Raw genomic sequence first — 12337 nt, forward strand, 5'->3', positions numbered from 1 at the left:
GACCACCACACTGTGCAAGCAATGATGTGGAGGAGAAGGCAGCAAGGGAAAACTCAAACGTGCTGAAGTTCTTTGGTTAACTGCAGTTGACAAGAGCTGCCAGAGAGGGCTCCTTCAAGACATGGTATGTAAGACAGCAAGCCTCCAGCACGCATGTTTCAGTTGCATGGTTTCTTTCTTCCAACAGAGGAACTTACCTTGAGTAGCAAATAGTTAGTAAGATCTATTACTGGGAACCATTACTGGCAGGAGAGCAATTTCTGCATGTTGACGGGGCCCCAGGCCATCTTGGTGACCTCTGGCCCGTTTAGGCTTCAGAACTGAGTGAAACATCAAGGACCAACTCTGAGAGTGCAGTGATGCCAGTATCAACAAACCAGCTGTAGAAACATTTCATCAGTTTAATATTCTGTATTCATTACAAAGTCTTGCTACACCACAGCCCATTGTAGTCAGCTGCAGGCACAATCCAAGGTCGCTGTGACACAACCTATAATCTCTGCTTAACCATTTTTAGTCTGCTAAAGTTTCTTGCTTCCCTTCCACTTTTCCACAGGCTAAACCCCACTTGATCACTGCCCTCTGCACTGCCTGGCTTTAACCACTGGGTGCCAGGGGCCTCCCAGCAGGAAGCCACTCGTACACCAGCTCATCCTCCTGCGATGGGAAGCCTGCCTGCAGATTAGCAAAGGCTTGTGAATAAACCAGTGTGATGTTCTCCAAAGCGAGGCATAGAGGGTAAGTGTAGAGCACGCAGGGCTGCTGACTTCTGTAATGTGAATTTCTCGTAGATTTGCAGGGCACCACACAAAATTCGCTAAGAGGCCAGTGTTCAACCACTTCAGGTAGCTGTGCTTTTGCTCTGTTTGCATTTGTGGTAAGGGCAATGTGTGAAATGTGCTGGGCTGTTAGGTGCACTCTGGGCAGTGGCAGATCAAGCTGGGCTCAGGTGCTCACATGCTTCAAGGAACTGCATGTCCACATTCACCTCGTGTCGCTGGTCCTGCAGCTCAAGTTGCCTGCAGAGCTGGGAGGTAAGGACAGCTGTAAAGTTGTGACTGTGACCCAGAACTGCAACAAGAACCCCATCAGCTCATTTTGTATGAGAATAGGTGAGAGAACAGTTACCATTAGTTTAAATTACATCTCAGTAAGCAAAAAGATTTATATCCCATTATCAAGGAAATGCTGGAGTCATTCAGGCCCCTTTTTTTGCAGTTGCTGCCTTTTATTGGTTTGAAATGACAATTATGAAGGGCTTATTTCTGCCTTACTAACTAGGATTAGTCTTTTCACTCTGTGTTAATATGCTGGCTAGTTCAAAGAAGTCCAGGTTTAAGTGCTAAGAAATAGTAATAAAATCATAAAGCCTCAATTTATTTCAACAATGCCTTGATCAGGCATGTAATTGCAGCAGAAAACAATCAAAAAGCAGTTTCTTTCTCTGATTGTTTTGGGTGGTTCAGAACTCAGAAAAGATGAGGTGTACCCCATACACTCAGAAAAGCATCTAGTAATGCCTCAAAACAGAAGAGCAGAATTGTAAAAACTAAGAAACTGGAATATAAATGATATCCTTCTTTCTGTTAAAGCTCTACCTCATCACAACCACATGCTTAAATTACCAAGGCATCATAAGGGTAAATGTCAAGATAAATGCTTTAAAAATGTCCTTCCCTGTATTATTAATATCACCATGGGCTATTAAAATTAAAGGGCTCTTTAAAACATCATTGATTTTTCATTATTTATCTGCTGTTGCCTTTGTTCACTTCCTCGGGTGTAAGTAGTAAATCCCCAGAGGGGTGTTTCATATCTATATAAATGTATATTAGATGCTTCGCCTCTAGCCTTTTAGAAATAGCACAAATGTGGCTGTGTTTGTGCATCTATGATTTCAGGACATGAGCCAGCCTCTCAAAGAAGCTTCCTGTTGGCAGCCTATACTCCACTGTCTTCTGCAGAGTTTTGTGAAATACCCGGTATTAGTGACTGGGGTGTGTGAGGCAACGAATGCCGTGGACTACTGATCTGCTCTGTCGTGGAAATTCCCATCTCAAATTATTTGGAGGCAAGAGGTGTCATTCAGTGTCTTAAACCTGCTGTGGCCAGCCAGTTGTGTCTACAGCCTCTGCGCACGTGCACGTGCGTTTGCACACGCACATGCAGGGAATAAGGCTCTGATGAGGATTCCTATGACTGCATCAGTACTAAACAAGCTGGCCTGAGGCAGCCATCATCCTCACATACATTTAGTCATCTCTAAAGGGGGAATAATGCAATTTCCTCACTTGATGCCTATCGTAAACTAAGAGCACATTGTTTGCTGTGAGAGCTGCTTAATTTTATGCTTGCATTTCTATTCACCTCAGAACAGCAGAAATTTAGATAATTACGTTAAAACTTCAGATTATGTTTATGTGAAAAACAAATTGAATCCACCTAGCTCTCTGCTGGCCTCTTACCAATAGGATAAGAATGAAATATGAAATAGTACAAACTAATTACCTTTCTTTTAAGGAAAGCTCTTTGAGCGGATTATGCAAGATACATGCAAGGAGTCTTCATCCCCAGTGCAGGTCATCTATTTCATAGTAAATGTAGCACTTTTAACAGAAATTAATACCAACTTTCTCCAGAAGAAATACCTGTAACCATTGTGCATGCATTCATTTTATCTCACAGTTCCTGTTCCCAAAGGAGTGGTTGGGATGGAAACAGAATGAGCTTCATGTGAAAGCAGCAGAGCCCTGAAACTTGTATTTCTTTTGCCAGCATTGGGACTATTTCAGTCAGAAGCAGGCTGGGATTTACAGCGAGCACTCTTGCAGCAGGAAGCACCGACCAGAACGACCCTTCAGCAGCGTTCATACATATATATGAACAAATAGGGTGAGTGTGCCCAGGTGCCAGCTGGTCAGTGAGCTCTGTGCAGGTGGCATGAGGAATGAGTCTGAGCTCGCCTTCGCAGTGCAGGACAAGGGTGTGGGACCACAGTTAGCATGGCCAAGGTAGAAATACCTCTGTTGACTTGCCCTGGGCCATACAGGACCCTAGTAGTAGGTAGAAAAATCATAGAATCATAGAATCCTAGAATGGTTTGGGTTAAAAGGGACCTTAGAGATCATCTCGTTCCAACCCCCCTGCCATGGGCAGGGACACCTTCCACTAGACCAGGTTGCTCCAAGCCCCATCCAACCTGGCCTTGAACACTGCCAGGGATGGGGCAACCACAACCTGTTCCAGTGCCTCACCATCCTCACAGTGAAGAACTTCTTCCTTACATCTAATCTAAATCTACCCTCTTTCAGTTTAAAACCCTTCTCCTCTCACTACATGCCCTTGCAAAAAGTCCCTCCCTAGCTTTCTTGTAGGCCCCCTTTACATACTGAAAGACCGCAATAAGGTCTCTCCAGAGCCTTCTCTTCTCCAGGCTGAACCCCAACTCTCTCAGCCTGCCTTCACAGGAGAGGTGCTCCTCTCTCTGATCATCTTCATGGCCCTACTCTGGACTCGCTCCAACAAGTCTGTGTCCTTCTTATGCTGGGGGGCCCAGAGCTGAACACACTACTCCAAGTGGGGTCTGATAAAAGCAGAGTAGAGGGGCAGAATCACACTTATTTTGATGCAGCCCAGGATACGATTGGCTTTCTCAGCTTTGAGTGCACACTGCTGGCTCATATTCAGTTTTTCATCCACCAATACTCCCAAGTCTTTCTGCACAGGGCTGCACTCAATCCACTCATCGCCCAGCCTGTATCTTTCTTTGGGATAGCCCCAACGCAGGTGCAGGACCTTGCACTTGGCCTTGTTGAACTTCATGAGGTTCACACGGGCCCACCTCTCAAACCTGTCAAGGACCCTCTGGATGGCATGCCTTCCCTCTAAAGCATCAACCACACCACTCAGCTTGGTGGTGTCCATGTCCCCGACAAAGATGTTAAATAATACTGGTCCCAATACCAACCCCTGAGAGACACCACTCATCACTGGTCTCCACCCAGACATCGAGCTGTTGACCACAACTCTTTGAGTGTGACCATCCAGCCAATTCCTTACCCACCAAGTGGTCCACCTGTCAAATCCACATCTTTCCATTTTAGAGACAAGGGTGTTGTGTGAGATGGTATCAAGTGGTTTGCACAAGTCCACATAGATGATGTCAGTTGCTCTTCCCTTATCCCACAAGGCTCAGGAGACCTATACTTTCACTAAGAAAGCCCAAAGCCAGATTTGGCCAAAACTTAAATATTTCTTTTCATTTTAGTCTCTGACAGCCTTTGATGTCCACGTTGCTATTCTCCTAAAGGAGTCAGCACAAGTTCCCTCCTGATTAAGAAATGGAACAGACTGGAAACAACAAGGTACACCAAGATAAAAGTGTTAAGTGTATTTTCAGAGCTGTAGGGACCCTAACTCTGTGATGGTGACAGGCATGGAGCAGTAAGCATGAGAGAGGTGCTGTTTGGAGTTGAAAACAAACAAAAACATTTTCCATACGCCTTTCTGCGGTGCTGCAGGCAGCACTGTCCTGGGTCACACAGCTGCGCCGTGCTGTGCCCAGCAGCTCTGCTTCTGCAAGGGATGCAGAGCAGTGGCTGTGACGCTGTGAGCACGTGAGGTGCGAACTGAGCTGTGGCGTGGCAGGAGGGAGCTGTCAGTGGTGCGATTCTCATGCTCAGCACGTGAGATTTGGCAGGTCTCGTTCGGAGGAGGGAAGGGTAACAACAGGAGTGGGTGTCGTGGGCAACTGGTGGCAGGCCACCGCGCTGGGCAAGGGGGGCAGAGGCAGCTGGCAGAGATGGGAACTGTACTCTGCGTTGGCTGCTTACTTCTGAAAGCATAAAGTTTTTGTGCTTATATAACTAAGTACCCCATTGATTCTTATTAATTTAATTTAATTGATTTTTTTAAAAAAATTCAGAACATTTTATGGCTATGGTGATTTATGGTCTTTTCCTCTCAGTAAACTGCAGAATGGATCTTGCAAAAACCCCAGCCTCTTAGGACATGCTGTATTTAATCCTGGCACCCAAGATATGTGGTCTGATATGTTATCTGAATCTTTTGCCATGCCAAGAAGAGCACCCAAGCTTTGGTGTGCTTGTTGTTTTGTTTCCTACTGACTGGTATATCCGGCAAACAATCCGACTTCATTCCTTGTCCCCACAATGACAGTATTGTACAATGCCACAGATCAGCATCAACTGATGCATGGTGCCTCATGGTACCAGAGACTGAATCAAAGGGTTACTGAGGAGTGTCACAGCCTTAAAAAATTATGCGGCTGAATCTAGAATTTGTTTTGGTTTGTTTTGATAGCTGTTGTTTAAACCAGGCTCCCCAGTGTTTCTCTGTTAAAAACATCTTCTGATGTGGTTACAAAATTCTTAGTTGAAGGGTAAACCCAATGACTGCGAGTCTAACATGAACCCTAGGAAGTCATTCCTTGGCTTATAGTTACTGATGTTGCCCTATCATTGAGGTACTTGGTTGCTTTTACCCAGGCTGTGGCAGTGCATCCTCACTGTGACAGATTGTATCAGCAGAAGAGCCATTACCTGGGGAACAGGAGCTCAGGGAAGACAACTGCAGACATGGTTTTATTGTTAGAGTGTTCCTCTGGCAACTATATGTTTGCTGAGGATTTGTGTCAGCTCAGGAGGAGAATTTATGCATGCAACAGAAAGGCTGGATGTTGGTGGCTGACTTTATAGTTTCAGTGTATCCACATACTGTAAAAACCTGTGATTACAAAAGGCAATGTAAATACAGTGGTGTAAACCATGCCTTAAAGGATTCTCCACTTTCACCTGTAACTCTTCATGCCACTGCTACATGGCAGCATTGCTGCCTGAATCCTCATGTTGTGGTATCTTGCTAATACACAGTGATGTAACGTTATGCAACTTCATTATGCAGTGACACAAATACCATGGAGCTGAAGCACTATTTTCAGGAAAAATTGCTTCCACCAGTAAAAATACTGCTTAAATCAACACAAACACAGGTTTTTGGTAGGATGTGGCCTTGTGTCACCAACTGTTCTGAATCAGCACGTCTGGAAATGAAGCAGAATGAATTCTCATATCTTCAGATTCAAACTGTTGTAGTTTAGATAAGTATAGTTACTTTATACCTCAGGAGATGTGCCTAAAAGTAAGACCTCATATACCAATTTGGAAACAGCAGAACGATGTGTCAGTCTGTTATGCCTTTTCTCTGCATTGTGGTTGTAATGCGTAGTGAAGTAAGGTAAATCTGGGACAGAGTATGACCATTACAGCAGTCCTGCCAGTGATACTTATGATGTGTCTCCATCAGTGTTTTAGTTCAGATCAGAACTGCACTTCTGATGCAAATCTCCTGATCATCTCTATTGCCTGTGTTTCGTTTTGCATCAGGGGCTGATTTTGAAGTGCAGGGACTAGATTCTGTTGAGTAAAATTAAACTGGAAAATGTTCTCCAGAAGTGCACCTAACGTGCTCAGACGCCAAAAGACTTTCAGTCCAGGGGACCCAAATGAAGTTGGTTTGAATTGAAAAAAAACTGGAACATGCAGAGTGTGCACGTCAGATCCTCAGCATCAACTGTGTCTGTAGAGCATCTCCTCTACAGATTCTTGGTCTGCTTGACCTCACCATGCAGATGTAACCTTACCTGATTTTTTTAAGAGGAGTTGAGAGGACCTACTGAAAATCAGGCTCCTAATTTTTTCTTTCATTGTCTCCATATATGAAATGGACCGAGTGAAATTTTTGCTTCTCCATAGACTACGATCATTAGTGAATTAGTGCTTACACAGTACCACTGCAAGTGACATGTCATTGCTGTAAATGTACTGATAATGGTGAGGAAAAGATGTTATTTTATTCTATAGCTTCTAAAATATTTCACAACTTACATAACTGGTAAACACTTCAATTGTTGCTGAAAATGCAGCCACTTCTAGAGTGGAATGTGTCAGCTGAGTCAGCACACAAAATTACAACATAAATACAGGAAGAGGGGGGAAAAAAGGGGACTTGCATAAAGAATCCCATGTCCTAAGTAAAAATCAGCATATTGCAACCCAAATTGGATTTGGACTCGCATTTGCCTCTGCTTTTATGATAAGATTCAATGTGATTTTTAAGTACTTGAGATCCTCCCAGCTACATTTCATTGGGAAATATAGTCTGGAAATGTTCTACCTCAGTAAACTGAGGCAGGAGCAGAAATCCTAGAGAAAAATTATTTCTACAGTAGAGCAAAAAGCATACTCATAGCATCCCTGATATTTTTCCTGTCTGCATTTCTAAAAGGAAAGGCATTTGAGATACTGGTTAATGTAAGGACTTTCATTGATAAGTAAATGTTAAAATTGTTTGGAGAAAGTGGGATGTTAATTGGTTAGAGAAAAATATGATGCATTTTCAACAGTTCACACTGGAACTTTTTTTCTTAAGCAGAAGCAAACAGGAAGCATAACTCTTTCAGTATCACCACTGATTCAGATTTGATTCAACTAAGAAAGAAAAGTCTGTAGTAAAAAAAAAAATTAAAAAAAATTAAAACCCCCTCTTTCCTTCCTGGAACAGGAAATGTAAAAATAGGAATAGTTTCTTCCAAGTCCTGCTAAAAGAGGTGAAAATACCTCATTTCTTTGCCAAAAAAGGGCTCTACCTTGGTTTTGTAAAGGCAAGTATAATGACCTAACCAGTTTCGGATATGATTATGCAGCATATTAAAAAACACTAAAGTATGCAGAGATCCTAACTACCTTGATTTTCAAGACCACTATCACAAGTTCCGAAACAGTGTCAATCATTTCAATCAATCTGTGCACTATGAACCACTATCGATCCATAAAATACAAGAGTACAGGCAATGGAATACTTGGTGACTTCTGACTGTTGGAAGCCAGCGAGCAGGATCAGTACTCCAGTTAAAATGGCTGTGATTATAACATGTAGTTTAATTTTCCTAAAATCACAGCATTTTATTAACTAGATGTCAGGTGCTTTATTTACTGAGCTCCTAATTGACAAACACTAGTAGTATATAACATGTTCCAGAGACTCCACACTTCCCCCCCCCCCCCCCCCCCCCCCCCCCCCGAAAACTATTTGGCTTGTTAAATACGAAAGGTTGATAACTGCTTTTCTTATGGCCCAGGTTTGGGCTTGGATATTGATTCTCAGTTAGAAGCTTCCTGTCCCAACTCTCTCTTTCTCTTGGCCAGCTTAAAAGCCACAGTTTGAAAAATGGATGCCTTAGTTTTTCATACATTGAAGAGAAGCTTCGTGTTCAGAAGACTCACTAATCCAAACAGGTAAGCCTCCAGTACTGAGCAAAACACCAGAAATTTTGAAGTGGAAGCTTCAGAGTCTAAAAATCTCCTTCTGCTGGAGTCATGAGAATGGCTGTTTGGACAACCATTCCCATTTCTCAAGATAAGGAGGCAGGAGAGGAGTTTTGAATTTTTTAGGTCTGACACGTGGTCAGTGACTTGACTAAAGAAGCAGTCACATTTGGGGGGACTTGAACAGATGAACCTCGCTCAAAATGCTGAAGCCAACTCTCCTCCCATCTACAGCAGGGAGGTTTCTTCCACAGTACTTTCTTGGTTGCATCCAGCAGCCTGCACTCACCTCCTTCTGCAAATACTATCTACATGATTAGCTGGAACTGAGTCAACACCCCCAGACTAGGGCACAGGATACAGGAGGATTTTATTACGAGTTGGGTTTCCTGTAGGGAAGTCCTGCTAGAGAGGAGGCTTGCATTCTCCCCAGTCTATTGTTCAGTCAGACTTGGACCCTGGCCTTTTCTGTTTATTTATTCAGACAGCCCATCTCCTTGCATTACAATCTGTATGTGTACAGTAAACACTGGAAGCTCATTGTAGTGGTAATAATGCATTGCAGCTACAAGAATCCACAACTTCCTGGGTGAGCTGTTAATCTTGGTTCTTTCTGCCCTCTTTTCCCTGCTGCCAGGCTCATGCAAGAAGGTAGGTGCAGGCAGTCTGTATCCTGTGCATGCAGACTGTTATTCCCCTGAGCGCTGCTGCACACTGCAGCTTTCATTAGATGAAAAAAATACCTCTATGTCAGCAAAATGTCTTTTTCAAGGGTAATGGAGGTGACAGAAGATTTCATTGCTTAAATTTACATAGACTTTTTTTGGTTGGTTTTATGACCACTGTGTGTAGAGAAGGGGATGATATGGAATCAGATTATGTCTAGTTAGAATTGACTTCATTGACTTTGCAGTTCAGGCTGTGGCTACGTATTTAGCAGCAACATAGCTTAACTCCTGTTAACCCAGTTATTTTTCTTCGCCTCCTCCCAGGAACGTGTGCCATCCTTGCGTCATGGAGTTGTCCCCAGCAAGACATCTCTTTGGAAAACACAGATGTGAAAATAAATTCAAACACATCTGCAACTGTAGAGAAGGAGTGGTTGAAGTGCAGGGAGCACCTCTTGCTAGCTTTAACTTGGCTAATACAGGTAAAAATAGCGTTGGAGATGACCACCTTTCCGTATGCTTTTCCTGTTCCTATGGTCCAGCCAAAGCATCTACTTCTGACTACTGGTGGAGATGGAAAACTGAGCTGAAGGGACCCATTCTGGCCATTAATATGTTACATTGCCTCGTAACCAAATGCAAGCCAGCTGGGGGCCCTGCTAGCCTGCCTGAGCTGAGATTTATGCAATCAGACAGGTTTCCTATTTCCAGTTGCTTATAACAATTGTACAATTAGACTAAGTAAGCATCTCTCAGTGGTAGAACTACTCATTTTTAAACAGGTTGATCATTCGTGGTGAAAATGGATCTGTCAGATGACATGTAGCTGCACTTTCTTTTGCCTTGCACTTCCAAAATCCCCTGCCCGGGCCTGAACATCACCTCTCCCTCACTGAGCAACACCGTGTGCTAGGTGCAGCCTAGTACAGAGTCCCCCAGCTGCAGGTGAACAGCACAGTCTGTTGCTCTTTGCACGTGTGCCTCATTTGGTAGACCTGGCCCATGATGTAATGCAGTGTTAGCCCAGGCATTGCTTTACTGAGGTCTCATTAAAGCTATTTTTTTCCACAGTTCGGGACTGTGCCTTTCCTTAGCCATGACCTGGCAGATGCACTTTCTGTTGCAGAGGGAGGATGTGAGTGAGGACACCTGCCCAGGGCATGGTGCACATGGATCTGGTGAGTAATAACCCAGAGTAAATTACCATTTACTTGGAATGGTTTTGCCGTTTTGATTTCATATGTTTCAGCAAGGTGTGTAAACAGTGGGGAAGGGAGGGAGGGTGAGAGGGAGGGAAGGAGAAGAGGCAGGCTGTTTTATTTGTTGAATTTTTTTGGTTGCAAAGCCCAAGTGTTGGCCCTGTGTCTGTTCCAGTGCGTTGGTACCACACATATACCCACACAAAATCTTGGATTTCCTTTATGACTGGCTGAAATACCCTTCTGCCAGGCAAGACTGGAAAGTTCCTTATAAAGAACGGTCTCTGTGGAGAGTTTTTGAAAATAAATCAAAAACCTGAGAGACTGAGAAAAATTCTGAGAATTGGAGATGTGTCAAACCAATTTGCCCAGTTTCATATTGGCACAGTTAGGATATGACTCTCTTCCACACAAATGCAGAGCCCTAGACACAGACTCCACAGCTGGTGTTCAAGCACCCGTGTTAGCTCACTGGAGGAGAACGTGTCTGTACACACAGCCATTTGGCCACCATACAGTATGGCTCGAAAGCAATATGGACACGTACATATGGGATTCTCTAGTTAAATACATTTATTCTGGCAATCACAAGCTGAATTCCACAAGTGCACAGGCCCTACTGGCTTGCAAAAACTCATCCTATGCAAAAGATTGATACACAGTCTGCACCTTCATTTAAGCAGCACTTTTAGCATCTTATATTCTTCTTCCCACTTTATGGTGCCTTTGTGTTACAAAGGGTCTATCTGATAACAACAGATAATTTGGGATCAGAGGCATCTGATAACATGGAGGATCACTCCATAAAGCTGTTCTTCACTTTACCATCCACATAATTATCAGAAGCTGTGCATATTCTGGATGTTTGCATCTCAGTCTTACTCTGTATATTCAAATGCAGTCCACCTTTCAAATGCCCCCATTTGTCCACCGAGCCTCTCTAGTTTAATCCTATAGTATAGTCTCACTGTATACAACACTTCTGTGACAGAAGTCACTGACACTCCTATGCCAGATAACAGCATCCGTTCAAGGAGTTTAACTGGTCAAGAAAGAGGGATATAGTTACAGAGTTATAACTCACTAACTCTGCCGGTTCCTTTCTCTGAATGGCCGAGGGTTTTCTTGTCCTCCCTGACACCCCCCAGCCTTCTCCCCCACGGCACAACACCATTCCTGGACAGAGAAAATAAGATCCTTTAGCCACTAAAGGCATCTTCCAGTTTGGCTCAACCTCAGCACTGCTACATCTGGAAGAAATGACCTGGCATTTACCGTGGGAGTCAAGGGCGGATGAGTAAATAAGCACCAAGCTGTAAACCCATAAATTCAGACTATGGCACCCTGCTGCGTTCTGTTGTTCCTCCTTTTATCAAGGAAGGCAGGGTCACCCCTGGGAGGTGAGGCTAAGTTGTCAGCGACTGCGCCAAATCAGTGGCATATGCCACACAACAACAAATGAGAAACCTGCTCCAAGGAGAAAAGTCATGTCTGCTCCTCATCCCACCAACTGTGGGACAGCCTGGAGGGTTCAAGTCTCCCCCGCGTTCTTTCGGAATATAAATATAGGCAGAGCCACTGTGATGACTTCTGGTGCGACACATGATTTCTGCTTGGCCCCTGACTAAACTGTTTCTTATGTGAGTCAGCTCAGGAGGTGAACATGCCCTTCTGCTGCATCTATGCAGATCTGTTGACTTCAGCTGGCTCCGAGAGGTGCATCAAAGTGATGGTGCTGAATGCATTTAGGTATTTTAAGGAGGAAAGCCTGTTTTTTCTCACTAAGAGAGCTCTGCCCCTGGTAGTGGCTTTCACTGTGTCGGAGTGCTTCTTTCCTGCAGAGCATAGCATGGTCAGCAAGTGAGGTGTAGCAAGTGAAAAAAAGACAGACTGAAAACCAACAGATGAACCACAGCAAGTCAGGGATGAATAAAGGAAGGCACCTTAGAAACCTCCTGTAATTAGAACAGTGTGATTTGGCATCCTTTCACCAGTAAGAGTCATCTAACACCTAGTGATTCACTTGGTTTGCCAGAAGAAAGATGTCTTATGGCCCGTGCATACTCTTTTGGGTGTGCGGCTTTGAAAGACAATATAACCCAAAGTTGTTGCCAGCAGACAGCTG

The 12337-nt window shown here is 43.9% G+C and overlaps 1 long non-coding RNA gene across 1 annotated transcript; it reads left to right on the plus strand.

The window, feature by feature from the left end:
• Nucleotides 1–4274: 4274 nt before the first annotated feature.
• On the plus strand, nt 4275–9489 carry LOC142032471 (uncharacterized). The gene is made up of 3 exons (XR_012650839.1): nt 4275–4364; nt 8226–8315; nt 9338–9489. It is a non-coding gene; the product is annotated as an uncharacterized LOC142032471 (long non-coding RNA).
• The last annotated feature ends 2848 nt before the right edge of the window (nt 9490–12337 follow it).

The sequence above is a fragment of the Buteo buteo genome, chromosome 6 (genome assembly GCF_964188355.1).
Source record: "Buteo buteo chromosome 6, bButBut1.hap1.1, whole genome shotgun sequence".
Lineage (NCBI taxonomy): Eukaryota > Metazoa > Chordata > Aves > Accipitriformes > Accipitridae > Buteo > Buteo buteo.